Source organism: Corythoichthys intestinalis, chromosome 5 (genome assembly GCF_030265065.1).
Source record: "Corythoichthys intestinalis isolate RoL2023-P3 chromosome 5, ASM3026506v1, whole genome shotgun sequence".
NCBI classification, from domain to species: Eukaryota; Metazoa; Chordata; class Actinopteri; order Syngnathiformes; family Syngnathidae; genus Corythoichthys; species Corythoichthys intestinalis.
This window is the reverse complement of record NC_080399.1, coordinates 55391874-55409321: the sequence shown is the minus strand read 5'-3', so window position 1 is coordinate 55409321 and position 17448 is coordinate 55391874. Positions and strand designations below refer to the sequence as shown.

Below are 17448 nucleotides of genomic sequence, written 5' to 3'. Positions count from 1 at the left end.
CTCTCCAGTCATTGCCATCGCACTATTTCTTTATCGGAGTAATCGGTTCTTCTTTTGCCAACCTGACATCAAGTGTCAAGATGTAGTTTTTTTTTCTTTTAAAACTATGGGGCCGCTCACGCAACAACAGCATCAAGCGACAGGGGTGACAACGCAAAAAACCTTTCCAGAGAGTCCTGTCATTTACACAGCGACGGCGGCTTGGGGGGTTGAAAACACCAAAATTTGAAAACGCCTTCCAGAGGGGAAATCGTGAAAATGTCGCCGTCTAAAACGTTGACAATGCAATAAGGGAGTTTTGGATGACAACAGGCTTGCGTGCTCTGGAACGGTAGGTTACTACAATGCTCAGTGATCCCTCGTTTTTCGCGGTTAATGGGGACCAGAGCCCGCAGCGATAAGTGAAAAACCGCAAATTAGCCCCCCCCCCCAAAATATAAAGATTTTTTTGGTGTGTTTACTGTATTTTTTGCAGTTTGCATTGAAAAGAGATACCAATAAGACATGCTTTTCCCTTTTTTCCCCAAGGTATAATTAAAAAAAAAAAAAAAAAGTATATTTCAATAAATGATTTTCGAGCACTTCAAATGTAATAATTATGATAAGTTTTAAAGGGATCCTCTATTTTTAAGACAAGTAATTCTTAAAACATAAATGTTAGTATGAGTTATAATAATTTGATATTAAAACCCCTCTTAATGTTTTTGTTTTAATAAAGTTTGTATTTTATTATTATTATTTTAAGTGATAGGTCGCCATTCTTGTTACGTCGCAGTGCGTGACGTCACTGGCCCCGAATGCCGAAATTCAAGCTTGTCACTCGTTAGCTTTCCCAACATGTCGTCAGTTCTACCCTTCCTATTTGAACCGGATCTGAAAAGTGAAGAGCAGGACAGCACTGTCGGTCGTTCACAAGACGAGCTTCAGGGAAAAATGCGTGCAGCAAATACCTGATAAGACAAAAGTTGGGCAAAACTGGTGATGCGAGAGAGTGCTGTTAGGAACTCCGGTTGGGAGCGAGAGTGCATGCTGTTGGGATTCGGAAACTCCGGTTTGATTAGCAGATATTCAAGGTAAGCATATTGCGTTTTCCCAATATAATTATGTAGATTGTTAGCATCCAGAGCTGTCGTGTGCTTTACATACAGTACAGGCAAAAGAGCACACCTTGTGTAATCCAGGTCTTGTACATTGTAACGCGTGGTAGCTAGGACACGTGTATAAAAGTACCAGAAAGGGGAGAATCTTCCACTTATGCACATTTATTCACAAAAAATAATATTTCCACCTTGACCACTCTTCACTTGGGAGCTCAGCAGTACGCAAACACGCATTCCCTGACGAACTCCAACATTGTTGTAAGGTCCACGTCAGAGTCACTGTTGTCACTGTAGCGTGCCATAGTGCTTTAATTATTTAGTATGATTTGGGTAAAACTCCCACGAAGAATAGTCAACAAAAAGAGATAGCAATACTAATCTAAATCCGCGTTTTTTACTCACTCGAAGATCCAGGAATTAGAATTAGACTGATCCCATGGCAATATCGCAGCCGCGATTAGGCCGTCGATTCCACAAAATAGACTGATCCGAAAAGCCGCTGTGGGACCGACGAATAAAAATAAATGGACAGATCCAAAACCATTATTGCATACGCGATGGGACCCTTACTTGACTGAGGATCCAGGAAAAATGTTCGGGCGCCAGTTGTAACGCGTGGTGGGTAGGATACATGCATACAGGGACCAAAAAGGGGGAGAAGCTTCCACTTATGCACATTTATTCACTAAAAATAATAATTCCACCTTGACCACTCACTTCACTCCCCTTTTTTCCATTTGACTGGAAATTGCATCCGAAAGCAGCACATCGTGGCATTTTACTTCGCGAGTTTAGGCAGCAATAAGCAATTCACGCTACACATTTGGAAAGATACCAATTACGTCAACACTGCGAGCCCGCAAACCATGGCGCCAACTAACGGTCAAAATATGGACTAAATATTATAAAATATTGCCATTGATTTAACATTTTATGTGTTTCTAACAACATATTTTAGTCCAAGAGAACAATTGTGGTTTATTAGAGCCTACATGTATTTAAATCAGAGGATCACTTTAAACATGTTTCTGCATCGACTTCATAATGATATTGACGAGACACATTCCCCAGACACTGCGCCACGCCTTCAGTCAGTCTAAGTCGGTTGCAGTTATTCTCAAACACATGCAGCAATCCAACACCGAATTTAGGTTGAAAAACTACAAAAGCTGTACCGCATACAAACAGGGAGGGTTGTCGCAGGAGTGATTTGTTCGAGGATTGAAGGTAATTATTATATTTTTCGAACCATGAAAAATCAACCTAAAAAAATACCAAAAAGTACCAAAAATCAGTGGGAGAAATTAACCGCTACGGTATTGGCATCATAATTCGCAGTATTTTCGTAAAATAAATGCTAACTGCCCGTTTTTTGCTTTTAACCAAGAATTGAGACGGTTTTACGTCCATATCTATAAATAATTCAGGGATTTAAGCATTTATTCACAAGAATTTCCAATGTAAAAAGCTCTTTGTGGTGATAAGGCAGCGCCACAGTGGCTTAAAGACTAGCAGGACATTCGACATATTTACATAAAATAAATGCTAACTAGAGGTGTGCAAAATGTCCGATTCTTAGATTATTCGCGATTCGGCCGTGGAAGATTCGAGAACGATTCACAAACACCCAAATTCCGATTATTGAAATATGCCAAGTAAAGCGGAAGTACAACACACTCAGCGCGCCGCGCGGTCTTTGACGCAATGAAGAACGGAGCGAGAGTAGCTAAACATCATGTTTCTCATTACCCGGCCCCTTGGGTAATGCCAATGCTCAACTCACGGCTCTAGCTCAACTCATGCCACGAGATTAAAAAAACAACAACATACCTGACTACTGCCGAAAAGCTGCTACAAAGTACATCCACATAATGTTACGGTAGATATAATTTATATAGGACTAGATGCATTATAGATTCGGTAGCGTTAGCAGCACATCTACAAAAAGCTAGATGCGGGCGTTAGTAAACGGCCACCATCTTAAAGCAGTACACTTCCCTGCAAGGCTGTTGTAGCGAACCTTCAAAGCGAACCTAATTAACTTTTTATCTAAAATACTCCCAAATCGGTAAAATATTGACTTGAATCTATCTTTAAAATAGTTTTAAAAATTTCACATGTCGAAAGTAGACAAAAGGGAAATTATGGAATAACGGGAGCAATTTTAACAACTTTAACGGTTGATTCACAACATTAAATTAATTGAATTTAGTTTAAAGCTGCTGATACAGAATGGGGACTGGAGTTTTTTATTTACTGTTATTTTTGTATATTTGTATACTGCTATATGCTAACTTGATACTGAAATAGTAGTTTGGTTTAGCCTTAGAGTATTTTTGAACAATTTTGGAACTAGTGTACAAAACATTAAAAAAAAAAAAAATAAATAAAAAACTAGGCCTGCAAGCAGGACTGAACGGGCCCTCGCAATCTAGCGCAACTCGGACGTCACGCAACTCGGACTGTGTGCAGGTCAGGGTGGTGGCAGATGCTCCTCTCTAATCATCTCATTAGAACATAACATGCTCGAAAGTCGCCTATTTACATTCCCACACCCAAGAGATAAAAACCCCTATTGGAGAGAGTACTACAAAAAAGGAGCCACTACTGAGCTGTGCAGCCAAGCCCTTATTCAAAACCAAAATTAATCTTCTAACTGGGCCAATTCGACGAAGTGTGCCAAATATTGTGGCTATATAAGCTGCCTGAGTCTTTGAAAAAAAATATTTCCTTTAAATGGCGGATAAAGGGTCGTCACGGCAACAGACAGAGACACGTGGACATGGGCCGTAAATAAGTATTACAATAGGTCTTCAAATTACAATGACCAACCTGAAAAGAACTGGACATGTATTGGAAAAACGAGTGACTTTCTATTGCCACTAGTTGGCGCTGTAGGGTTGATGCAAATGATCTCTACAAGGCCCTTCAGGGTATGACTCTCAACAAGCACGGGAAGTTTGGCGCAGATATGTTGTATATCTGCCGAGTTATGACTGTTCAAAGTTTTTGGAGAGAAAAATTGTGGACAGTCATTTTCACTTTCCTGTTTGGACCCCTCCGCTTCAACGAAACTTCAATATTTTTCATCAGGCACCTGAAGACAGGTCTTAAGCCTTCCCTTATGCAGGTTTGAGGTCAACAGATTTTTTTTCCTTGGAGGAGGAACCTGTCTCGTAAAAAAAGGCATTTCCTGTTCTCACTAGGGGGCGCTAGGCCTAATGGGTAATATTTCAATGCACTCGTGTTAAGGGTGGGATGTCGCACATACATGCCAGATATGAAAAAGATGGAACGTTGTGTGAAGGAACTATTAGTCATTTACTGAATTTGTCATTTTGCCGAAAAAATGGCCGACTTTGGCACCCCGCCCAGGTCAGGCCCGTGAATGAAAACACACCATTTTGATAACTTAAGATTTCATATGCCTCATGAACAGTCTCGCCAATTTTGAGAATGATCAAACTAATTCCCTAGGTGCCAAGGTGTAAAATGTGCACACTGTAAATCGATAAAAATTTCACATTCAATCCAAAATACCCGATTTCCTGTTGGGTTTGGAATATGCATGCAAGAGACTTTTTGGAGCAGTTTTGTACAAGGTATCGACTCTCCGAATTTCATCCCTTTACGTTGAAAAAACCTAAATGGAGAGGCCTTTTTGAAAATTTCAAGGGGGCGCCACTGAGCCATTTTGTTACATGTTTTCGTAACGTTGCAAGATTATTGAACGTTATGCAAAGCCACATGTATGTCCAAATTTTTGTGAGTTTTCGTGCATGTTCAAGCCTCCAAATGTAAACTCCTACTGTGAACCGATAAAAATTTCACATTCGATCCAAAATACCGGATTTCCTGTTGGATTTGGAATACGGGTGCAAGAGACTTTTTGGAGCAGTTTTGCACAAGGTATCGACTCCCCAAATTTCATCACTCTATGTTAAAAAAACCTAATAGGAAACGCCTTTTTGAAAAATTCAAGGGGGCGCCACTGAGGCATTTTGTTACATTTTTTCGTAACATTGCAAGATTATCGAACGTTATCCAAAGCCGCATGTATGTGCAAATTTTTACGAGTTTTTGTGCATATTCAAGCCTCCAAATGTAAACTCCTACTGTGAACCCATGAAAATTTCACATTCGATCCAAAATACCCGATTTCCTGTTGGATTTGGAATACGGGTGCAAGAGACTTTTTGGAGCAGTTTTGCATAAGGTATCTACTCCCCAAATTTCCTTGCTCTATGTTGAAAAAACCCAATAGGAAAGGCCTTTTTTAAAACTTCTTTCTGTCGCCACTAGTTGGCACTGTAGAGTTGATGCAAATGACCCCTACAAGAACCTTCAGGGTATGACACTCAACAAACACGGAAAGTTTGGCGCAGATATGTTGTATATCTGCCGAGTTATGACTGTTCAAAGTTTTTTGCGTGACAAATTGTTGACGTTCATTTTCACTTTCCTGTTTGGACCCCTCCGCCTCAACGAAACCTCAATATTTTTCATCAGGCACCTGAACACAGGTCTTAAGGCTCCCCTGATGCAGGTTTGAGGTCAACAGATTTTTTTCCCTTGGAGGAGGAACCTGTCTCGTAAAAAAAGGCATTTCCTGTTCTCACTAGGGGGCGCTAGACCTAATGGGTAATATTTCAATGCACTCGTGTTAAGGGTGGGATACCACACATACATGCCAAATATGAAAAAGATTGAACGTTGTGTCAAGGAACTATTAGTCATTTACTGAATTTGTCATTTTGCCGAAAAAATGGTCGACTTTGGCACCACGCCCAGGTCAGACCCGTGAATGAAAACGCACCATTTTCAAAACTTAAGATTTCATATGTCTCCTGAACAGTCTCACCAATTTTGAAGATGATCCAACTAACTCCCTCGGCGAAAAGGTCTCAAATGTGCACCCTGTGAATCGATAAAAATTTCATATTTGATCCAAAATAACCGATTTCCTGTTGGGTTTGGAATATGCGTGTAAATGCTTTTTTGGAGCGGTTTTGGACAAGGTATAGACCCCCCAAATTTCATTGCTCTACGCTGACATACCCTAATGTTATAGGCCAATTTTAAAATTTCAAGGGGGCGCCACTGAGCCATTTTGTTATATTTTTTTGCAACGTTGCAAAATTATCGAAATTTACAATTTTCCGGACGTATGTGCAAATTTTGGTGACTTTTCGTGCATGTTCAGGCCTCCAAATTGGCCGTTTTCATTTGCCCTGAAAAAAAAAAAAAAAAATTAAAAAAAAAAAAATAATCCTTTGCAAAACAATAGGGCCTTCGCACGTCTAGTGCTCGGGCCCTAATAAAAAAGGAGGAGGGGTGCATCAATAATCGTTTTTTTATCGAATCGGAGCCTCTGAATCGTAATTGTAATCGAATCATTAGGTGCCCAAAGATTACCAGCTCTAATGCTAACTGCCTTTTTTTTTTTTTGCTTTAACCAAGAATTTAGACTCTTTTACGTCCATATCTATAAAGAATTCAGGGATTTAAGCATTCATTCACAAGAATTTGAACATAAAAAGCTCTTTGTGGCGATAAGGCGGTGCCACAATGGCTTAAAGACTAGCAGCACATTCGACATATTTACGTAAAATAAATGCTAACTGCCCGTTTTTTTGCTTTTAACCAAGAATCGAGACTGTTTTATGTCCATATCTATAAATAATTCCGGGATTTACGCATTTATTCACAAGAATTTTCAACGTAAAAACCTCTTTGTCTGTGTTTCCACTCGGTCAGCTTTGACGGAGATAGGCACGGTATGAATCGGCCCCGCGCCCCATCAATATATTATGAAATCTATGGTTACTGTCCCACAGAATTAATTTTAAACAAGAATAAAGTACTGTTGTAGAAAATGCTTTGCTTTAATAAATGCTTCATTGACACACAATGAGTTGCCACAGCAACTTTTTAACAAGTTACACGATGACTGACGCATACGGCACGTTTGAAGTTTGTGACTCTGTCAACATCAGACACAAACATCCGTCAACATTGTTAACTTTAAAATGGAACTCCAGTGCACGGCCTGACAAACAAAGAGCAGGGAGAGGGAACGAGAGTGAGACTACGCGATCGGCTCGGGACAGCTCATCTGTTTTCTTTTTCCTAATTGAAAAAAAATCCGCGATGGACTGAGAGCGCGAAGTTTGAACCGTGAAGTAGAGAGGGATCACTGTATTTTTCAGTGAAAGGGGTGAAGATATTGATGACGTCAGTGAATGCGGACAGTCCGACAGTGCAGCAAAACATGTCAAGTAGCAACGTTGTACACAGCCTAACTGCGTTCAATATTATTCAAGAATCGAATCAACTATTCACTACTCTAATTACAGCCTGATGCGCTTTGTCATGTTGTTATTTGACCAGGACGAAAGATGAAACAGCAAATGGGAAGGTGTTGGGACACCTCTCTGTTATTAAAAGAGTTGGTCTGCTCCTTCAGCCACGGCAGTTAGGACACGGAAATAGAAAAAAAAAGAAAGCACGAGAATCCTTTTTTTTTTTGGTGCAGCCACCTGCACATTGAGAAGGCATACTACATCAGCAAATTGGAGGTTTCATGCACTTTTGCGATCCAGTGAGCACACAGTTTCCTCCAAACATAATGGTCGTGTAAACGTACCCGCAAAACGTACCGCAAAACGCCACTTTTGCGTTATTGCATAAGATCGTTGTCGTGTAAACGTGCCTTAAGGAAGGTGAAAGTAGAGTGGAGGAACCCATGAGAATAGTGGCGGGGATGTCACAAGATAGCTGTTGGAAAATGGCACTGTACACTTTTGCTTAAAATTAGAAGGTGATGATTACTCATGGTTTGTCTAAGATTACTCTCCAACAGAGGTTACACAATAATTCGAACAAATATTGTGATCACGATAATTATGGCATTTACGATATACGTATTGCAAAGCCTTGCAATAGATACATTAATACTTTCTAAATCAATACGTTGTTTGATTTGTTGAACACTTTGGGTGATTCTTTGAGTTTGTCCAGTCATTGTCGACGTTAACCTTTTATATCTTCTCCTCTTGCCTAAAGTAGTAACATGGTTGTTACATACATTACTCACGACTACACATGAATAAAATGGGGATAAAACCAGCCAGAGCAGACCACCCGCATGTTTTGAAACAGAACACAGAAAGTCGTCTGCCGTCTAATGGTCCATTCCAATGGGGAGGTCTTCCAAGTCAAATCCGTGTGATCCAGCCAGTACGGCTGCTCGTACTTCCTCATACTAAGCACATGTTGTGTCAACCTTTCACTGAGCAACCCAGTTACTTTTTCTGTCAGGTAGATGATGACCTATGCCAATAAACGCACAATTTTAAAGGAAAACAAGCCTGTTTATTGGTGCGAAAGAGTCGATGCCCTTGCACTTAACACTGACTTGCGCTTTTCTAGATTTAAACCGCATACAGAAATAGGGCGCTGAGTCATTGGAAGTCAAGTCTAAGACCAAACTAAGGCCCTCCAAATGAATCAAGAATCAAGTGCAGAAAACACTAACCATCAAGGTGATCATAAAAAATGTGGTTGTCATTTGGATAAAGGGTAACACTTTATTTGACAGCGGTGTCATAAGACTGTCATAATTATGACATGACACTGTTATGAGCAGTGTTGCACCGATACCATTTTTTGGCCCTGATACCGATGCCTGGCTGTGCAGTATCGGCTGATACCATACCGATACCACTCCGTTTGAAATTTCAATATACCGTATTGGCCCGAATATACGACGGTGTTTTTTGCATTGAAATACGACTGAAAAAGTAGGGGTCGTCTTATATTCGCAGTCTAGATGTTATACCCATTCACAACTCCAGCTGGCGCCAGATATCATTGAAGCGATGTTCTGTCATGACAGATCTCAGCTACTCTCAAGTTTAACCAGTTTGCATTATTTTATTGCAATGTTTTTCCTTATTCAGATTTGTTTCAAGACTACAGTTAAAGTTACACTTCACTTTGATGGTTAATGCAGTGATTGCAATTGTGTTGTTTCATCACAATAGATTGGTTTATTTACATTTCAAAAACCAGAAGCCATTTATTTACGAATGTGATTGCACTTTAGTTTACATACTTAAATGTTCAGATATTAAGATTTGAATGAGGCAAAATAACAAGCTTTTTCTCTCAAATATATTGTTATAATCATTTGTTTCAGATGTACGGTATAAAAATGAATTTGGTGTTAAAAAAGTCTTTTTTCAAACTTGAGTCTTGAAAAAGAGGGTGTCGTCTTATAATCAGGGCAGTCTTATATTCGGGCCAACACGGTATATGAAGAGCTACATACTTGGATGTGAAATCATTGCTATCATTGCTTTGTCAGGCTGCTGCTTACCTTTATGAAATAGGAAAAAGACAAAGTGAATCCAGTAAACGGTAAACAAACACCAGTTGCATAGCTGGTATGGGTAACAAATAGTCATAATAATAACAATAATAATGGACCACAGCATCCTGTCTCTACTCACAAATTAGCCACTTAGATTAGCTTACTTCTACGGCAGTTTTGAAACAGGTCTAAAATTATTGCAGCATTTCTTTGAGTAAAAGACAATAAAAGTAAAGTAGACTAACGTTACCTTTGACTTTGGGATGCTCCAGTTGAGCAGCATGCTCTCTATTACTCCTGAAATAGCTTCGCCGGTGTGTGATCCTTGAATTCATTCTCTAGAAGTATTATGCTTTCCAGCATGAATGTTTCCAAGTCCACCCAATGGGCTGTTAAACTAAACAGGGAAAGTTGGGAGACCAGGCTGCTCCAGATGTCGGTTGAAATGCTTATGACCCCTGCCTTCTCCAGCTTTTCCAAAACATGCTTTGTTACTTTATTTTTTAGTCGTCTCGGTAATGTATTAACGACTTGGGACCTTTTACTTAGGTATTGCGTGAGCCATAAAAAGCAAGAATTAAACGTTTTCAACAAAGGCAAGGGGTAGGTTAAAGAGAACAGTCATTTTGGTGATTCTTTTTTTTTTTTGGACGTCTGTCTTGCTGCTTCACTCTTCTCGTCCCACTGCTCCTGCCTACGAAGTGAACTGACCAGGTTTTTTTTGCTGCGGTCCATCCCCCTTTCTCTTGGTTGCAGTTTCAAACTCTTTGTGTTCATTCACATGTTACATCTTCAAATGTTTTATGAGGTTAGAGGTATGTAGACTGGCCGATTTAACTCCACCTCTCCAAACTTTAAGGTCGCAAATCTTGCATGCTGCCATTATACTCAACTGAGTTTCTTTGCTGAAATATTCCCAGACCGCCGACATGTTCATGTCCTCGTTTGTTTTTCTTCCATATGAAAAAGCTGCCCCGGCATTGTTTAAGAGAGGCTATTGGCCCGCTTTCATTGGTCTGGAGCAGTCAATAGCGATAACTGCTTGGTATGCAAAGTGATCACGTGTCATCACACGAGAGAATGAAGGCTGCGTTCAAGCGTTACCGGTAATTGGTATCGGGGTACTCGCCGATACGGATACCACCATTTTACTGCCGGATTGGCCCCCACGCCGATATTGGTATCGGTGCAACATTAGTTATGAGCATTAATAAATGCTTATGACACAAACTACCGTAATTTCCCGAATATAACGCGCATTTTTTGGTGCGCATTATAAATGGGTACATGGATGGAGACAGAAATAAATATATATTACATATATATAAACCGATCATTTTTTTATTGACACAGCCACGTTGTGTTGAAGGAACGTATGCGGCGGCCTGTTGCCGACCATTACGGTAAGTGACGTCACCATTTTGTTTCGGTAATACTTCACTGTAATTGTCCGAATGATTTCGTCTGTGTTAAATTTTGTTTTTTTCACTCTTCAGAAAGCACAGAATTTAGTTTCTTGAACTCATTTGAGTCAACATTTATTGCAGCTCCGCAACTCGGACCATAACAAAGGTAAGCACACAGACTTCCTGTGTCCGTCAACTACATCTGTCCATCGGGAAACTCAAACCCAAATAACAATAGTTCCTCTTGTTACTGTCGTGTCGACAGCGATGAGCTCTCACGGATTTCCGACTTTCGACTTTCTCACTTTCATTTTACCGTATCAATCCATGGAAGAAACATTTATTCATCATGCTGAAACGAGTAAGTTATACAGCAGCCTTTAAAAGAAAAGTCACATCTGTTTTGTTTTCTCCTAGATTCTGGTAAGTTGGAGAAGTTGTCAAATCATATTACCGTAAATACTGTCAGTTTATGGTTATGTTTTGAACTATCAATGTGCTATGCTTGTGCTGGGTTTCACCAGTCAGTAAAATGACATTTCTGTATCTGTACACGAGCTCTGTTTTCTTGTATTCTTCTATTTATTGGTTCTAAAATTAGGGTGCGCATTATACACGGGTTCGCCTTATATTCGGGAAATTAAGGTATGTCACTTTGAATGGATGTAAAAGATGTGGAGTGGACATAAATGGAGTCAGTGACAAAGTTTGCCAGATGACACTTAATGACAACTGTCATAAGCATTCATTAATGCTCATGGCAGTGTCATGTCATAATTATGATGGTCTTATGACAGTCTTATAACACCTCTGTCAAATAAAGTGTTACCAAATAAAGTATAAATACACCTCAGAGCAAATTAGGCAAGGACAAAACTTGGAATATGTGACTAATCTTCATATGCCTGTTCTTCACAGTTCTGTTTTTCAAAGAATCCAACTCGTCTATCTCTCCTGGGGGGCATCATAGAAGGTGTCTAACCATAAACATCGATTTGTTGTCCTTATGAGGGAGCATAATTTTAATTAACATTCTAATTTGATGGGCGGTTAAGACAGACGGCAGAGAGGAAAAACCGCTGATGAGTCCAGATAAACGCAAAGATGGAAATCAGGACGTAAACAAATTGGTTTATATTAAAATAAAAATTAAAAAAAATGGGCAGAGTAAAAAAGACGACTGCTCTTGGGAGGATAAGAAGGTGATCACCTTCACTTGTCCTTCCAGAAGAGGAAGTGATGATGAAGAAGTGGAGGGATGAGGATGGTAGAGGAGAAAGAGGGAAGCAGAGATAGCGAGTGGAAAGAGACTACCCCAAAAGTGTTTGAAAAGCCGTGGGTGGCGCGCCTTATCGGCCAAGTTCTCCTGGAGAGATTATTGGGGGATTAGTGCGAACGCTTGTTTCTAAAACATGATGAAAAGACGTTTGTGTGTGATAACGTTTTGAACTCCACTACTCTGCTCCTTCTAGGATCGTGCCTCGAGGCATCTTTTCCAAGAAAGACAGCAGTGGGGTTGCGTGAGCCTCTGGGTAGCACTGAAGGAGGAAGAACAATAGGAATGGTGTTTTACATGGGGGTTTCCAGATTTTGCTTTGAACGTATGTCACTTGACAAACGAATTGAGGAAATTATTCTTGCATCATCACTTCTATTCATCTCAGCTAAAATTCAAAACAAATCTCAAACTTTGCTCCAATGACAAGCATGTGTACTATCAGTTAATTAAAGCAGGATGCAATCAAACAAGAGACGATTTAATATCAGATTTGTCATATATGATCCAATCAGATGAGTGGCTGTGATGAGCTCACTGTGGGGATGCCATGTGAGGCTCGCTGAGGAGGACCTGGTTATTCACTCAACCAAAAACGGGAGGAATCAGCAGCCATGTGATCAGTCCATCAGTAAACATGATCATGGCCCTGTTCTAAACTCCGCCGGCCATATCAGCAAGAATATGTTTAAATAGATAAATGGTTTTACGCCTTTTTTTTCTCAAGAGATGCAAATAGGAGGATTTCCATATGACACAGGCCAGTTAACACATTGCTAATCTAATGAAGGAGATCTGTTTGTGACAACTGACAAGCTTGCAGCTGCCCACATGATAACAAGCAAATATAGCCGTTGCACACACCAACACACACAAACACTAGCAAATATATTTATATAGTTACATATATATTTTTTTTAGATAAGAAATAAGTCATATGTATCTGTGTGCAGCATCTTTACTTGAACTTAAATACATAGCTGCACACATAAAATTCTTCCTGTTCGGATAGCGTTGCTAAGTAGACCTCCTACGAAACTGATAGGTTATCTTGCTGGGCCAAATACGAAGTAAATTTGTTGAGGGATAAGTTGAGAAAGGAAGAGCAATGCCAGAAGGGGCATCCGTGGATGGGCTGTGCCAATCTCTTCTAGAAATGGGGGGCAAGGCCCAGAGGTTTAGCTGTGGAATAAGATAGACAGGTAGAATACAATATATATAATAATAATAAAAAAATAAAAAGAAGTCGGAAGACTTAACTGTAAACCACTTTTCACATCATAATATGAGGGAATAGTGAATTCTGTTCTCAAAAATGATGATGGGTGACAGAAATTGGCAAAGAATTAATTATTGAACCACATGGAACATAGTGCATAAACTAAGACCCAAATCTTTAAAAAAAACAAAAAACAAAACTCATTTGTGTTTGTTTTCTCATTTGAAAATAGTTTTAGTTGTCAATATTTGCATACAAATGTCTTATAATTAGGGCTGGGCATCGAGTATCAAGCGTCGATGGGACCCGGTTCTGACACTTCGGTTCTCGCCGAACCGTTCGAATTTTTGAATTTCGATTGCATGTTTCGACGCCCTGACCACCGAGTGGAAAAAAATGTTGCCGAAAACCACGAAAAAGCCACAAGAATCGTGTGTTTGTGCATTGCAACTTGATCACAACCGTGGACACGGTGCGGCGGTGCTCAAAAGTTTGACTTAAATTTACAACAACAACAAAAAAAGACCAGTCAGCTCAGTGCAACATTTGCAACACAACTATATCATGCAAAGGTGGCTGCATGACCAATTATGCACGACCGGCTTCATTGAATACAAGAACCAAGTGCATAGCTAGCTGAGTGCTACGTAGTTGACACGCTGTGCCGTCAGAACCAGGTAAGTAAAACAATACATTACGTCAGTCTTCTGCTGTTCCCGTGATCCGACCATGGATTAAGCAGTAGATGATGGATGGATCGATGGAAAATAGTACGAGAATAAATCGTATTATTACGTCGAGCTATAGTCGATATCATGTACAGTGCCCTCCATAATTATTGGCACCCCTGATAAAGATGTGTTTTTTGAGCTTCTAATATTTTTTTTATTTCAAATAATATTGGACTTTAATAGAAAAAAGAGAAAAATCCAACCTTCAATACAAGTGCATTTATTCAGTGGGGAAAAAATCCCACATAAAGAAAAAAATATTTGACATCAAATAATGTGTGTCACAATTATTAGCACCCCTAGTGTTAATACTTTGTACAACACCCTTTTGCCAACAAAACAAGATCTGGGGACTGAGATGGCCATGGGAGGAGCTTGATTTTGTGTCTGGTGAACCATTTCTGTGTTGATTTGGCCATATGTTTAGGGTCATTGTCTTGCTGAAAGACCCAGTGACGACCCACCTTCAGCTTTCGGGCAGAGGGCAACAGATTTTGATTTCAAATGTCCTGGTATTTCAAAGCATTCATGATGCCGTGCACCCTAACAAGGTTCCCAGGGCCTTTGGAAGCGAAACAGCCCCACAGCATCACTGACTCACCCCCATACTTCCCAGTGGGTATGAGGTGCTTTTCAGAATGCACATCTTTCGTGGCACGCCAGACCCACTTAGAGTGTTTGTTGCCAAAAAGCTCAATCTTGGTCTCATCTGACCAAAGCACACGTTCCCAGTTGAAGCCTGGGACCGTGTGTATTATTGTGTGACAATTACAGGCCTCTCTAATATTTTCAACTAGGAGAACTTGCACAATTAGTGGTTGACTAAATACTTATTTGCCCCACTGTATTATTATTATTCACCGGAAAGAAAAAGTGGAAAGCCGTGTAACTTTGTGGTACATAGAAGGAATACATTACACAAGACTTCCAAGGTTCCTGTATAACCAAGTGAAAGAGAGGGAATATAATTTCTCCAGTTGTTCTACATCTTTTCCAGGATAGCCCTGACCCCTGCTAACCCAGGGAGGGATAGAGGGATAGCCAGAGGAGGGGGAGGATGTAGAGAGAAGGGGAGAAACAGCAGGAATGTGAGATTACAAGTACTATCTCCAATAGATACTGAAGGGCCAACTCCTCACTCCTTCAGTCCACTCGTTGGGACGTCAGCAAATGAGGAGAGAAGGGATGCACTAATTGAGGTAGAGGAGAGTGCATGTGTATCAAGGGTGCATATTGAATACTTATCATAGGAATAAAGCTTTCAAGGACAGGCTGTAATTGGTCAGTACATGGACAGTACAGAAAGCGGAAGGGAAGACAAGAACAAAAGGTGATAGGTAATCAAGTTGTCCCTTGCATAGCAAAGCATACGCACGCGGATTGCGCACACACACACACACACACACACACACACCGCACACATTTTATCTCTATGCTCCCTGATAATAAATAAAATCTTAGAAATGAGAGACTATCAAACAGAAATCAATCACTGGGGTTTTCTGTCCAGGAGAATGGCGCCACACTGAGATAAAAGACAAGCGGATGTCTGGGAAGGGAAAGGAGAAGAGGTAAATGACTGACTTTAACTAGAAGAATCCTCATTCAAACTAGTGAACTGGTAAAACTATCAATCTGACTAACTGGGTGTTATTAAACAAAATCCCCTCTAAGCATGTGCCAGTTTGAACTTTGCACGAGGAAACCTCACCCAGCATCAGCATCATTTGATTAGATGGACTTGCACATGACACAAAATAACAGTCTGTGATATGGCTCCATCCGGTCCCCAACACACTCACACACACAGAATCAGCTCTTTTCTTTTCCAACCTTTGTTAGAAAACTACCGTACATATTTTCACTTTGTGTCCTGTTAGTCACCCCTAACTTTTCAAATCAAACCAATCCTGGTAACGGGTACAACTACAATAAAAAAAAGAATATAGGAAAAAAGTTCAATATTTTTGTCTGTTATTATAGAAAGTGAAACTCATATCAAATCATTCATCACAGTGCGATATTACGATAGCACCACTCTGTTTTTAGGTAGTGTAGGTTTTTAATAATTTATTTTTTGTTGTTGTTTGTGCTTTTCTCTTTTGTCTCTTTCCTTTCTTTCTGCCCCCCCAACCGCCTAATTCACTTCCTGTTCGCTTTCTCCTAATAAATAAAACATAATGAACAACCACAATGGGAGTATATCAAACTCCCATGTGGCACACTAAAACTGTTCAGACCATAAGGACACTCAAGATTCCCATTCTCAGTGTCTAAGCAGCTGAAAAGGACAGATTAAAACATATTCATCATATCTATTTAGTAGGGTTGGGCATTGAGCATCAATAGGACCCGGTTCTAACACTCCGATGCTCCCGGAACCGTTCGAATTTTTAAATTTCAATTCCATGTTTCAATAGCCTGACCACCGAGCAGAAAAAATTGCTGCCGAAAACCAGGAAGAAGAAGCCACAAGAAACATGTGTTTGTGCATTGCAACTTGATTACAACCATGGACACGGTGCGGCAGCACTCAAAAGTTTGGCTCAAATTAAAAGATAAATAAATAAATAAATAAATAAATAAAGACCAGTCAGCTCAGTGCAACATTTGCAACATAACTATATCACGCAAAGGTGGCTGCAAGACCAATATTATTAAACACATCCAGCTTCATGGAATACAAGTGCCGAGTGCTAAGTGCATAGCCGAGTGCCGCGTATTTGAAACGCTGCGCCGTCAGAACCAGGTAAGTAAAACAATAAATTACGTCTGTCTTCTACTGTCCCCGTGACCAGACCCCGGATTAATCAATAAATGATGGCTGGCTGGATGGATGGATGGAATAGTACGAGAATAAGTCGTATTGTTTCATTGGGCTAAGGTAGATAGCACATGTATATAGAACTAGATGCGAAATGACAGTATTAAAGAACAGTATTAAAAGCTCTTCAAATTATAATCAATAAAAGAATTCATACTAATGCTTCGTCGTAGCTCCCAGGTTAGGAACATGTATGGCAAAATAATATGTGTAAATATTTTCTTGGTGAGCTTTTGAAAAATAAACATCAATGTGAAAGTACCCTCCTGTGGAAAGAAACTTCATCACATTCAAGTTCAAAGACTGATATTTATATACAAGTTAGAAATAGCACTGTGAGAAGTTCATATAATTTTAAAAATCATTGAGAAGTGAAGACATTAATATAAACTATGCAATTTTTTTACCCTGCCTTTTTTTTTTTTTTTTTTTCCAATATCAAACGATGCTCAACCCCACAATTTATTGTATTTTTTTCTGAATTCATTGTTTTAAAGGGAAACAAACATAATAGCAAA

The 17448-nt window shown here is 39.8% G+C and overlaps 1 protein-coding gene across 1 annotated transcript in view; it reads right to left on the bottom strand.

The window, feature by feature from the left end:
• The window catches only part of zfpm1 (zinc finger protein, FOG family member 1), a 225745-nt gene that overhangs the window by 34282 nt on the left and 174015 nt on the right, over positions 1–17448 (bottom strand). The window lies entirely within an intron of this gene.